This window comes from Dromiciops gliroides, chromosome 4 (genome assembly GCF_019393635.1).
Source record: "Dromiciops gliroides isolate mDroGli1 chromosome 4, mDroGli1.pri, whole genome shotgun sequence".
Classification (NCBI taxonomy): domain Eukaryota; kingdom Metazoa; phylum Chordata; class Mammalia; order Microbiotheria; family Microbiotheriidae; genus Dromiciops; species Dromiciops gliroides.
The window spans coordinates 205,367,032-205,382,012 of NC_057864.1; the positions used below are offsets into that span (position 1 = coordinate 205,367,032).

Here is a 14,981-nt window from a genome sequence, read left to right on the forward strand (position 1 = left end):
TCTTTAGAGTGTATCCTCATGTGTACAAAATAATTTTGTGTTAATAGAATCTCCTTGAGGGCAAGGACTGTCTTTCTCTTTATTAGTTAAAAACCTAGTGCTTAGAACAGGGCCTGGATTTTATTAGATTAGATCAGTTGCTTGTTATTGCTTCAGAATAAGTTATTGTTTTGGAGCAAATTATTAAATTTAACCATAATCTGTCATGGTGTTTCCAGGCTTTAGGCTGTTGATTTTTGTTTGGTTTTGGGTGGCCTAGTCAAGAGTCTTTCAATTGGTATTTTCTTTTATGTGTTCAGAATTTCTGAGCAGTTTTCTTATACAATGCATTATGTGTTCAGGTTTTGACTTCTTACATTATCCTGGGTGATCCATAGTACTTAGGTTGCATTTATGCAGCTTGTCTTTGAGATCAATAGATTTTCCTTGTATAGAGAGCACATTTTCTTTCATTATTATTATTTTCTCTTCTTTTGGAATGTTCATTACTTCTGTGCATTTTAATCCCAATCAGTTGTCCTCTCTTTTGTTCCTTTGGTGAGACTTGCAATTGCAGATTCAAGTTTTTGTATTTTGTCAATTGTTTTTTCTGTGCAGACTATGAATTCTGCTATTATAATTTTCATTATAAATGAAAACTCAGGAACAGTGTGTCATGGTTGCATGTTCTACTCAATAGCCACAGAGTCCTCATAAAGTGTCAAATCATTTTCCTTTTTTTTGAAGTATTTATTAAAAGATGCCTGAACGAATTGACTAGATCTCATGGTATTTAAAAAGTTTGGGAGAGAGAGTTTCTGGGTAATTTATTAATTTTATTATAAGGGCAGCATATTTATTAATAAAAAATGAGCACTTGACTATCTGTCTTAGATTAAAGACCCCTCATGGTGGTGGGTTCACAGCTTATATGCTCTTGGAGGAGCAGCTATTCTTCAGGGTGGCAATCTATGCTGATTGTTTAATAATTAATGCAAAAATGAAAATTACAATGAAACAGTGAGTCTTGAGGTATGTTACTTATGTCACCCAAATCTTGGTTAAAGGGGGGAAGCTAGGTGGCGCAGTGGATAGAGCACTAGCCCCGGATTCAGGAGGACCTGAGTTCAAATCCGGCCTTAGACACTTAACACTTATTAGCTGTGTGACCCTGGGCAAGTCACTCAACTCCAATTACCTCACCAAAAAAACAAAACAAAACAAAGAAAAAAAAACAACAAAAAAAACTTGGTTAAAGGAATTTCAATTTCCATATCACTGATCTGACATAAGGGATAAGCAACATTTCCCCAGATCTGTCTGAACAAACAAAATGAGCAGGAATGCATCATTAACCCAAACTTAGCGTTTGCTTTACTGTCTGATGAGATCTTGGCCTGCATAAATCTTTAAGAGAAATTTTTCACACTGGTTGGTTTCTGGAGGAGGAAGTAGATAAGGAGAAAAACCTTGGTCCTAATAAAATAACTAGTTATTAATACCACAGGTAAATAATTATTTGTCATAATCTAAGACTATTTTCTTCTATTATTAATGATTCCCCTGTTGTTTTTTCAGCTTATGACCAAGGTCTCTGAGTTTTTGTCCTGAGTAATTATTTTCATTTTCCTCTATTGCTTATTTTCTGACTCTTTCCTCCCTGTTGGCAATTTCCTGGGTGCTGTACCTTAAAGTGTCTCAGCCTACTCCCATGCTGAGCAATTTCACATTTCACTAGCCTAGGTCTATACCTCAAGTGATATTTTGGAAGAATAAAAACCACCACAGATGGATGTTGGGCTCTTTATCTCAGGTTTTGTTTGTTACCACATAACCCCTCACATAGTGTTTATCAGTTATCTGGTCTGATAGTGTAAAGTTTTGCCACACTGGTAATGCTGAAGCCAGTTTGATTTCTGTCCATTGAAATATTGATCTCAAAGCCTCTGGGATTAGGGGTAAGAGAGGGTGTGGGGTTGAGCTAGATTTAAAATACACACATGTGTCCTGTCCCTTCTCTCTGTTTCTCTGTTCTCCTACAGCAATCTTTTGCAAAACAGAGGATTGTCATCATATTGGTTATTGTGGCCTTAGAAAATTTCTGCACTTTGAGTTTATATTTTTGTGGCACTGAAAAGAGGGAGAAGATATTAGGGTTTGAGGTTTATTTTTGTTGCAAGCCAGTGAATTATGTCAGAGAGTAAAACCTTCCTACCATTAAAATGCTGGACAGTGGTAGAAGGGATGCTGAGTGAGTATAAGTTAAGCATTAGTCCATTTAATTTCTTCTTGTCTTTAGAATTCCTGATGCCATAGACAACAGAAACAGTTAAAGTTGCCTTATCTTTCATGCATTATTTATGTTTTGGGAAGGCTTGAGAAGTTAAAACTATAAGAGAAAATGTCTAGGCCTCCATCTTGTTGTTCACATTATCCAAAATCTTACTTAAATTTAAAGTTACAACAATCAATCTACAAAAGGGAGACTTTATAAAGCTAATAAAACTAATAATAAAATTAATTTGGAAACGAAATATCTAGAATATCAAATGAAATAAGGAATGAAAAGGTAATAGTACTTCCAGACCTGAAGCCATATCATAAAGCATAAATCAGGACATCCAACAAAGATGGCTTCCTAAAGAGAGGAAGGTGACCCAGTTCCTATAAACAGCTCAATGAAAATCCTCAGCATCATACCAGTTTCAATAATGATAAAGGCATCTAATGAGAAGCTGCTGTCACTTCTTCTACCCCAGAACTCCACAAAAAGTAATGTTAAAATTTAAAGACAATAAAAAAGGATGCACTTGGAAAAAATAGCACCATTAAAGACAAACAAGACAAATATGGAAATATATTTTGCACATTTAAAATTGATATAATATTGTTTGTCTTCTAAAGAGGTGGGAAGGAGAGAAAGAATTTGAAACTTAAATTTTTAAGTGAGTATTATTTTTTTTGGAAAATATGTAATTGGAAAATATTTAACAAAATAAATTATAAAAGTCAAAAAACAAAACAAAACAACACACATGCACACACACACACACATCAGAAGCTGCTCAGTACAATCATTGACTAGTCAGAGACATTAAAATTTAAGGCTCTGTATCCCAAGGTTGTAAAAGTATAAGTTTTCTTGAGAAATATCTAGTGGGTTTTGAAAAACATAAAAGCAGCAAGTATTGGCAAGTTTGCCAGCAACCAGTGGGTTCGTGGCAGTGCTCAGACCTGCTCACTCCTGGCTGAGGTCTTTTAAAGTCCTTAGCCCTATGACCTGAAGTTACAGCACTCTGAACCTTCATAGACTTCAGAAGGCCAAATCCTGGGAGGTGGAGATTAGCACAAAAACTAAAATGACCCAGGAGGAGATCAAACAGGGCTGACTACCCTACTGAAAAAACAAACAAACACAGAAAGAGTGCGTATGTGTGTGTGTGTTTTAAGCTTGTACCATTATATTCCTGTTCTAATCTGAACAAGAAAACTTGTCAGTCATTCTATCAAATCCCCTGAAACGATTTTTTTTTTGACATCCTTCTTATCAAAGGCCTAACCAGTTTGTAAAGGAAGAGGCTTCTTCAACTCAGCAAGATATTTTCTATATGATTAATTTGAGAGGTGATCAGATTACTAGAGCTTCACTCTAATTCATCATTGAACACTTAGAAAAGGGGAATCCTTAGAGGGCATATGAAAAGAGAGATTTAATGGTTTTAGGAAAACGATTCTTCGTTGATATGCCAAAATTTAAGTGACTATTGTTCATTTGATGAAATAAAATTATTATCTGAGCTTTACAACTCTGATTTATCATAGTATAAGTTTCTGTCTTTTCAATTTTTTTTAAGGGGCAATGAGGGTTAAGTGACTTGCCCAGGGTCACACAGCTAGTAAGTATCAAGTGTCTGAGGCTGGATTTGAACTCAGGTCCTCCTGAATCCAAGGCCAGTGCTTTATCCACTGCATCACCTAGCTGCCCCTTGTCTTTTCAATTTTAAAAGGCTAATAAGGGAGGCATTTAGGTGGTGTCACTTAACCCTCATTGCCCTACAATAATAATAATAATAATAATAAAATTAAAAAAAATAAAAGGCTATTGAGACAGTCCAGGCAAGAGGTAATATGAGTTTAAACTAAGATCATTAAATGGTTGTTTGAACGAAAAGGAAGGGATGGATACAACATATAATTTTATAGAGGTAAAAATTACAAGATTTGACCCTTACTTGTATGGGGTGAGTGGGGTGGCGGGGGGAGGGTGGCTGGTGTTTATCCTTTCAGAATATTCTAAAATCCCTGAAACAAATTATATGTTCAGATCCAAACCCTGCTACAAATAGATAATTGGTAATATTGTAAAAAAAATATTTCAGTTGAGTTATGAGTCAGAAACCAGATTGCAAAGGCTGAGGAGTGAGGGGATGGTGAGAAAGTGAAAATGAGTATAGATAGCTTTTCCTAGCAGTTTGGTTTTGAAAGTGAGGTGAGATAGCTTGAGGAAAAGGTAGGGTCAAGTGAAGGATGTTGTGTTTGTGTTTGTGCTTGTGCGTGTGCCAATATCAGCATGTCAGTGATTGTGTTTGTTTGTTTTTTGTTTTAAGTGAATCCAGAAGCCGGTGAAAAAGAAGAGATTGAAAATTAGGGAGATAGGAGATGATTCTAGTAACAAGTTCATGGAAGAGACAGAGAGTGTCCATTGTAAGTAGAAGGGTTACATTTTCCCCAGGAACTGAGGAAAAAGGAAGATAGTAAACAATTATATGGAGATAATTTCAAATGATCTGAGATGGAAAGTTGTGGAGAAAAAAAAAATGTTTTATCTGATGCCCTCAATGTTTCCAGTTAAGTATTTGGTGAGATCCTGTCCTTAGAGGAAGATGAGAGAGGGAGGTATAAATTTGTGAGTTACCCTAGGTCACACAGATAATAAGTAGAAGAGCCAAGATTTGAACCCAGGTCCTCTGACATCCAGATCTATTGCTTTATATATTGCACCATGATTTACAAACTCCTTACCTTGGCACTTGGTGATCTGTAAGATCTGATTTCAATCTAGTTTTCAAGCCTCACACATACAGAATCCCAGTCAAATTAGACTACTAGAAATTTCCCAAACTTGAGATACAATCTTCTTTTCCTTGCATTCCTGAAGCTCATTTTCAATGCATAGAATATAACTACCCTTCATATCTGACTCCAGAATCCTTCTCTTCTTCCAAGAATCAAATCAGGTGCCATCTTTTAGAAATATTCCCTAATTTTCTTGGTGAAAGTGAGCTTTCCCTCCTCAAATTAACCCTTGAGCTAAAATGGAATATCATTGAGTAGGAGTTTCTAGGCCTGTGAATTCCTTCTTATCAATGCCTATGACTAGAATGAAATCTAACCTTCTCTACAAAGCCCTGGTTTTAGAACATATCAGGAAAGAAACAATTCAAGTAGCAATGCTGGGAATCTCTGGTATAAACCCAATTTCATCCTTTCTTCTAACATAATTCAAAAGTAGAGTAGGGGAGAGAAAGAGGCTATAGATCCTTGGCCCATGTTTCATTCCATAATCAGTATAAGATGCTTTATTTGTACTGGAGGCCAGTTACGTATGTCCCTTACAGAATTTGTCATGGTATAAGTATATACACATATGTCCACACACGTTCTTTTTCCCAGTTTTCTCCAGGCAAGAGCTTGATGCCAAGCCTATTTAACAAAATTCGGATTTAAGATCATGGTCATGTTGCTTCACACAGCTGACAGGTTTATGTCATTGATCTCAAAACTTCCTTCCTCTCTTCAGTGTCACTTATTTACCTTATTTTTTAATTATCCATCACCAATTGTTAAGCAATTATTACCTTCCAGTTAACTGCCAGCAAACAATTATTGTTGCAATTGCATATTCCAGATATGTCTTGTACTGTTTTAGAATGTTTTGAATGGAGATTTCTTTAAGAAGTGAAATAATAGTGCTCACTTCAGCAGCACATATACTAAAATAGGAACGATACAGAGAAGATTAGCATGGCCCCTGCACAAGGATGACACGCAAATTCGTGAAGCGTTTCATATTTAAAAAAAAAAAAAGAAGTGAAATAATAGTCTTTTTTGTCCCCCCCACCTCTATTTTTCTTATGGTCCACATTGCTGCCCCCTTCAGTTAGACCTCTAAAGATGGACTAGATTACTTTCAGAAACATAGAGGTATTCAAAAGTTTCCTACTGGTAAGCAAGGGAATAGGTGGAAAGAAGGAAAATAATGTGGTATTTCAAATTCAAATCCCTTTTTCTCTGGCTGACTTGTATTATGTTGGCATTTGTAAAGTATGTGCTGTCATATGCTGCCAAAAAACAATCAAACAGAAAAGTTGGGGGGTGGGTGGGGAGGGAGCCCCTTTGCAAGAGAGTATATCAGGGCAAGGAAATAATAACTGATGTCAGTAAATGTCAGGACCACTTCGGACCTCTAGTTCCTAGGTTGTCAGATCATGGATTTGCTGGAGACTTATAGCCAATGATAACTCACACTTCAAAGAGACTTCATTCATCAATGCAAGAAAGATAGTACAGATAACCCTCAACTTAAAAACAGGTTGTGTTCTGAAATTCTATTTGCAAATGAGTTATTTAAAATTTGGAACTCAAGTTACCCTAGGAAGAATGTGACATAGTGTGGTTAGATTCCCAAACTATACAATAAAATCCTACTTAACTCATAATGGAAATTCTTTTGGTTGCTGAAAGGTGCAGAACAGGAACATTTGTTAAAGAAAAACCCATTAAATCAACCTGATAAGAAGCACAGCCTCTCACATAAAATATTGAGGAAAGACACAGACTATTCTGAGTATGTAAGATAGAACTGCCCTCAAATAAATATCTTGAGAGGACTTGATTGAAAAACAATAATTTGAAGATATGTGCAAGATATTGTGATCCATCACCTTATTTACTTAGAGTTATTTTAGAAAGTGGTAAGTTATAACAAAAATCATAAAACAAACCTTTGGAGACTTCATGAAGATTATATAATGACTGCTGCAGTCATTTCTTATAGGACTTATTCTCTTTTTATTTTATACATCACACTTTAGAAATGATATATTGTTTATGGAGAGGCCATGCTTGGAGGTATTGGTATCTAGGAAGAGTAGAAGATTGGAGGGGTAGAAGATGAGTAGATGAAAAGAGAAGTAGACGAAGATTGTAAGCACAGGAGCCCTTGGTGACAGAAGCATAAGAGGCAAGGAGAGAAATGCTTATAGAAGTCAGAATAGTAGAGCTTGTTGTAATTTATTTTAAAAATAAAACAACTCATAGGAAGAGTATCCAGTTGTTTTGCTGGGAGCCATGTGTATTGGGAAAGATGCATTGATTCTCTGAGTTGATTGTTTGGAGAGAGACAGAATTACCTTCTCTCTGTATTTGTATTCTAATAGAGTAAAAATCTCTCAAGTACTTTTCCCCCCCTTTACAATCTTGTCTTGTTTCTGATTTGAGAGGAAGAAATAAAGATGGAAATACAGGTTTGATATCTATTTTGCTATAAGAAGAAACATGGCTTGGCTGAGAGCTGATTAGATAAAGCAAAAGCCCCAAAATACAAATAGTTGGCTGGAGAAAGGCTTCATGGCCATAGCACTTTTACAACTTGTTAGGGAAAAACTCCTCAAAGGCCCACATTGAATCTGAGGAGCTTGGCATATAAATGTTCTATGATTGATAATCTTATAAAGATGTCTAGAGCCCTAAAAAATAAAGTCGGTTTTTTACTCCCCATGGTCACACAGTTAATAAGCATCAGAGATAGCACTTGCATTATGCTTTGTAAAGTATGACCAACATTTCTGTTTTTCTGAATCTGTTCATGAATTCTTTATGTCCTAGAACAAAGTCTATTTTGTAAACTTGTCATGCAATGCTAGGAGATATGAATACCACTATGAAATAATAACTAGAGATCTAACATTTATTTGATTCTATTTGGGTTCTTAACTTCTTTATTTTTATTTCTGTTAGATTTGTCTCGGTCTGAAAAGGGTACACAGAAATCCAAAATAGTTATTGCTTCATTATCTATTTCTCAACGCAGTGCAAATAGATTTTCCTTTAAGTAATCAGATCACTGCACATATATATTTAGCATTGATATTGTTTTGTTAAATATAATGTAGATTCCTTACCTCTTTTAACCATGTCTAACATCTCTTTGAACATGTCTATATTTACTGTTCATTGATTTTGACTCAATTACCATCTCTACCCATGACTTTGTGTGAGTGTGCGTGTGCGTGTGTGTGTGTGTGTGTGTATAGATAGACAGAGATAGAGATAGGACATGTATGTATGTGTGTATGCATGTATACATGTGCCAGTGTGATGTGTAAAATGTTCTACAGACATAATTTCTGGGTAATTAAAAAATTTTATTAATTATGGCTAACAAATAATAAAAGTATAGTCATTTGGCCTTCTCTCATAAAACAAAGACCTCTTAAAGTCTCTTAATGTTTATATACCCTTGAAAGACTAGGTGTTCCCAACAAGTGGCAATCAACTATGCTTGGTCAATAATAAGAGAATGACAATTTATAATGAGATATGAGACTCTTCTAATGAGAGATTGGGGAGGGTGGGGGGCATGACTTTGATCATGGACAAAGAGAGACTCATCTCAAACCAGACTATTCCACCCTTGGCAACATAAACAAAAGGATTTCTCCTCCACCAGTCAATAAAGAATGAACTATGAGGGTTTAAGAATTCTACCTAGATTAGATTTGCCTTCTAAGGTCGTCTATAGTTGGGTGGGATAACAACCAATTCCAGCTATATAAGATGGCCTAAGTTGGGTAAATTTTGGAGCAAGGTCAGTAATCTCCTTGAGAAATAGGAAGGAGGGAAAATCCAAATCCCCCTGATAACTGGATATTAATATTAGAGAAATAATAATTTCTTTCACCAGGTTATTTTTTGTGCTTATGTGCAAATGAATGTATGTGTGAATGTTCATATAGATGATAGATATAATATAAATATATAAATATATATATATATAAATATATATAATATAAATATATAAATATAAATATAAAGAAAACATAGTTTAGCAGTTTTGATCTCAGAATCAGAATCCCACCTTTGACTTACATTACCTGTGTGTCTATGTGCAAGTCATTTAAGCTCTCAGTACTCCAGGTAACTCTCTAAGGCTGTAAATTGAAGAACAGCTATTCTATATTTGCAAAAGGCTCTTTGCCAGTGATATTTCCCTATATTATTAAAATCACAGGTCTGGACCAAGTAGAGTACATTCACAAATACAGTGCTAAGGACAACCTATATTAAAGGAATTTCAAATTTGTGTGTGTGTGTATGTGTACATACATACACTCATATACATTTATATGCAGTAGATATAGAGTTGTCATTTGTTTTAAGAAGACCTAGATTCAAGTCCAGAATCTGACATACCCTGGCTTTGAGATGTTTTAGGTCAGTCACTTAAGCTTCTACTTCCTCAGAAATTTAAGACTATATAAATTTCAAAACAGATGAAAATTTGCATTAGACAAAGAAGTTCCTCACAAGGTGCTCTCTATAAAATAAAATAAAAATAAAAATAAAGTAAACTTTCATTTCTGTATATCTACATATATTCATAAATATGTATACACATAGTATATCTGTATATGCTCATATTGCCTATTATATTGCATAGATATATGCATGCACACAGATGTATGTATGAATACATACATATATGATATGTATACACATGCATATAAATGCATGTATATACCTGTTTCTTCAATACTTCAAAGTTCTGTGATGTGAATTCTCTTTCCACCATGACAAATGAAACCCCTTCTATTTCTTCACAGAGTATATTCATCAGTTTCTGCATCCTAGTATTCCACTTTCTAATTATGTATCTCTTTGAATGACTCACTAAATAGTATATACTCTCTTGCCTAATCTATGTGAGAAGCCTTTTGTTGTTGTTGCTCTCCGAGCAGAGTCTGATAACTTGAGCTCATCTCCACAGTATAATGAGGAATTTTGAAGTAGAACTTTAGTGTGTATATGCTTCCGTAGGTATATGTAAAAATATACACAAAAGCACAAATATTTGTATTTTGTGTGTATAAATACATCCACACATCTATAAATATATTTGTATATATGCACACACACATAGTACATATATTGGGCAATTTGTGTGTTTAGATATATATATTTGTGTCATGTATGTATGCTATTATATGTAGATTTTTGCACACAAATCTATACATTGATAGATAAATAGGTATTAAATCTTAAATAGATTCTAGGATATTGATACATTCTCTATATACATCAAATTATTAATATTGCTGTAATATATTTTGCCATCTCATCTTTTTAATTTGTCCCAAAAGAAAGCTAAAAATTTTCATTATGAGTAAACAGTCATTAAAAGAAAAATATAAATTAATAGAAATTGAAATGGCAAGCGCAAGATGATAATTTCTGTTACCAGAATGATAACTTCAACATGTCCAACAATAGCAGGTACAAATAAACACATTAATCAATAAAATTTTGTGCTTAATTAGTGTCATGTTCTAGGGTAAAAATTGATGGTCCTTTAAGATTCTATATGAAGAGACAGGAATAAGCATCTACAAAGTGCTTACTATATGCCAGATACTATGCTAAGCACCTTATAAATATTAGCTCATTGAATATTCACATCTTTGTAATCCTGGTGCAAATCACAATCATAATCATATTTATAATAATGAACATTTATTTAGCACTTATTGTGTACTGGGCACTATGCTACAAGTGCTTTACAATTGTAATCTCATTTGATCCACACAACAACTTTAGGAGGTTGGTGTTATTATATCCATTTTACAGTTGAGGAAACTTAGGCAGACAGAGATTAAGTGACTTGTCCAAAGTCATCTAACAAGTAGTATCTGATCTCATATTTGAACCCAGATCTTCCTGACTCCTACTGCTCTATCCACTCTACCACCTAGCTATTTCATGTTAATAATAAGAATTACATAAAACTTATTATCAGAAACATCCCAAAGTATTTTTAAAAAATTAGTAAATATTTATAATTTATATTATGAAACATTCATAAAATTTTGAAACTTTATTCTATAGTATATTCTTTATTTTCTTGAAAAATGTGCAAATGGTGATCTCTTAAAAATCCAAATGTTGTTGTGACCACCAAAATATATTTAAAATACTAAGGGAAATTTTGTACTCAGCTTTTATTGAAGAATTTTTATCTAAATGAAGGCATGTTACATTTGGGGAATGACAGTGGACCTTTGAAAATTCTAAATTTGCCTTCTAATCACTTCCTGTGCCTGAATGTCAAAGGTATTTGGCCCACTTTTTCCTATCTATATATTGCTAGAAGAAAAGGTACACTAATTTTACATACTTGTCCAACAACAAACATTTGGATTGTGCTTTAGTACATTATAAATTATGGTGCTACTGTCCTAGTAAGTAGCTTTTTTTGCAAGACTATATTTGGTTGTTGGGACACCAATGTTAATTATGTATTTTCTATTGAAGCCAAAGTAAGATCAATTGACTTAGTCCATGTGACTAGGCAACTAGGTGCCACAGTGGAGAGAGTGCCAGCCCCAAAATTAGGAAGACTCATCTTCCTAAATTCAAATGGCCACTTAGACTCAGTAGCTATGTGACCTTAGTCAAGTCACTTAACTCTGTTTGCCTCAGTTTCCTCATCTGTAAAATTATCTGGAGAAAGAAATAGCAAACAACTCCAGTACCTTTGCCAAGAAAAAACCCTAAATGAGGTCACAAGGAGTAAGACACAATTGAAATGACTGAACAACATCATGTGATTAATCAACTGTTTGCTGAAAAAAAAAATGAATTCCTTTACAGATGGTTTAGTGACAAACAGATGATGGGAAAATTTGAATAAAGCAATGGAGAGAGTATCCAATTAAAAAAAGAGTCACTTCAATAATACAAAAATTTCCAGTTTCATCCCACTTTAGGAATTGTACTTTTTTGTTGAAAATAACAAATGTAGCAGGGGCAAAAGAACTGGAGTACTATACCCTTTTCCAATATACCATGGGGTATCCATCTCATCTATGGATCCAGTCATTTGAACTAGGTATAAACTGGAGGAGCTTGGCTTCCAAAATAAGGAGACATACATTTTTTTTATCTTTTTATGTTTCTCCCAAGAGGGTAGTGAAAAATTATTTAGATAGAAAATTATTAGACTTTTGCACATCTAGAAATTCCCTAAAGGGGGAAAGGGGAAATAGAAGTCATTCAAGTGTACACTATACACCAGTTAAAGGGCAGCTATTTATTTTCTCTACACAAAAGAAATATTTAACACACATAAAATCCACAAGCACATATTGATAGAAAACTTAACAAGCAGCAATAATAAAAGAACTATTGTTATACTCTACCAAGATGTTTATATTTAAAATATGATACAGTTTGCAAAGCTACTGAAGAGATAGTCTACCTTTGTTCCCAGTGCTACACTGTCCATACAGTTGCCTCCAGATTCATGTCTTTTGGCAAGTTAGGCCAGAGGTTGATCTCCTTAAATTTTTCAGTAGTTCTCTTCTTCATTGAAGAAACTCCCCCTACTATCAGTCATTTCTAACCAGGCAACCCAGGGTCTCTGAATACCTTGAACTCATGAGGTTTCATCCAAGTCTGGACATATCTATTTTAGTGTCGCTCCTCATCCACACAAAGAAACAAAAAGTATGAACTGATGTAACCATTCTTAAGAATAATTTGGAACAATGTCCAAAGGGCTATAAAATTTTGCATAGCCAGAGGTCTGTATCCCAAAAAGATCATAAAAAGGGAAAAGGAACCACATGTACAAAAATTATTTATAGCAGCTCTTTTTCATAGTGACAAATAATTGGAAATTGAATGAATGTCCTTGAATTAGGCATATGGCTGAACAATTTGTGGTATATGAATAAAATGGAATACTGTTGTGCTATAAGAAATGATGAACAGGCAGATTTCATAAAAATTTAGAAAGACTTGCATGCACTGATGCTGAATAAATTGAGCAGAACCAGGAGAACACTGTGCATAGTAACAGCAACATTTGTGATAATCATACATAATAGACTTAGCTCTTCTCAGCAATACAATGATCTAACACAATTCCAAAAGACTCATCTTGGAAAATGTGACCCATATCCAAAGAAAGAACTATGGAGTCTGAATATAGATCAGAGCATACTATTTTCACTTTTTTTTTGTTTGTTTATTGGTTTTGGGATTTTGTTTTGTTTTGTTTTTCTTTCTTTTGACTTTCCCCTTTTGTTTTGATTCTTCTTTCACTACAAGTCTAATATGGAAATTTGTTTAACATCATTGTATATTTGTAACCTATATCAGGTGACTTGCTGTCGTGGGAGGGGAAGGGATGAAGGGAATGAGAAAAATTTGGAATTCAAAATCTTATAAAAATGAATGTTGAAAACTACCTTTACATGTAATAGGAAAAATACTACTAAGTGAAAAAGAAAAGAGAAGACAAGAGAAAACAAGATAAGAAAAAGAAAACAAAAGAAAAGAAAAAGAACCACAAAATAGAAGATACAGTCTGAAGCTTGATTGCATAGCTGAGCACAGTTTAAGCTGCTATGTGGGAGAAGTTACTCTGCTGTTGGGGGAGAGAAGTTCCACCATCCTTCATAAGAAATCCTAGAGTTATATGATGCCACTTGTAGAATCAAAGGAAGAGAAATACAGAGGGTGGAATCACTACCTTTTTCTGGTTCACTAAGCTGATTGCTTTGTCTGAATGGTCAATATTGATGTAGCTTTGACATGGCTTTCAGCTGCCCCTCTTCAACTGTGGGTGATCAAGGGAACACCAGAATTTCTGAATCATTCCAATTCAATAAGTCCTTCAGTGGTTAGTCCTTGTTCTCCAGAATTGTTTAACACTAATCATCAAACACTCCATGGGATAGCCCTATAAAATCTGGAAAGCAGTTTAATCAATGAGATTCCAAATTTTCTTATCTTCTTTGCATTAAAATCTGATATACTAATAGTCAAATTTCTTGTGGAACAGGGCATAAGGAGAGTTGGGAGAAGTATGTGCACTTCAAAATTCTGGGTTAGAAAAAGTATTGGTTCATGGAATGGTAAAAATGAGAAAGAACTTGAGGTCATTTAGCCCAGCTTCATCATTTTGCAAAGAAGGGGGAAGAAATGAGTAGTAAAAATATCTCCAGAGTGAATTTCCCTTCCCTGGAGATCTTCAAGGTAAAACTGGTATGGATGTAGAAGAACTGTGCTCTCCCTTTTCAGGGATGCTAAAGAGGTATTTAGGTTCATGTTCCCTCTTCTGAGCTATAACTGACCCTTGGTAAATTACATTTGGTACTAGAATAAATCATATATTTACAGGGCATTCAAAATTAACAAAAGGAAATGTGCTTAGCCATAGCAAGAAAAGGATATTTAGTAATGATAAACACTGAATATAAGTTGAGATGATTTAGTTGAACAAAACCCATTTGCCTCAGTTACTCATCTTGATTCACCAACCAAGCACCAAAAGAGCTCTTTGTCATTGCTTTGGAATCTATTGCAAGTCATGTTAACATCCTGAGTATTTAGTCTCTGAGACAACCAAGTCTCAAGGATGATCTTTCAAGGAAAACCTAACCCAGCTTTCATAGGAGAAGGGGTTAGGCTATTGCTCCTGCCACAGTGACATCATGGTTGAAGTTTTGGACTTTGAATCAAGACCTTGGTTCAAGATCCATCTCTGATTTTTACCTGCAAGAAACTAAAATTACATCCCTTAAATTTTCTTAGATTCAGTTGCTCAGCTTTTACATGGGGGGAATACACACATATGTGTATATGTATGCATATATACATATATGTGCACATAAACATGTGTGTATGTATATATACATACACACAAACTTTATAATACC

General features: G+C 34.5%; 1 non-coding gene across 1 annotated transcript; it reads left to right on the forward strand.

The window, feature by feature from the left end:
* The first annotated feature begins 5,948 nt into the window (after positions 1-5,948).
* LOC122726879 lies at positions 5,949-6,055 on the forward strand. The gene has a single exon (XR_006352872.1). It is a non-coding gene; the product is annotated as a U6 spliceosomal RNA (small nuclear RNA).
* Positions 6,056-14,981: the final 8,926 nt, after the last annotated feature.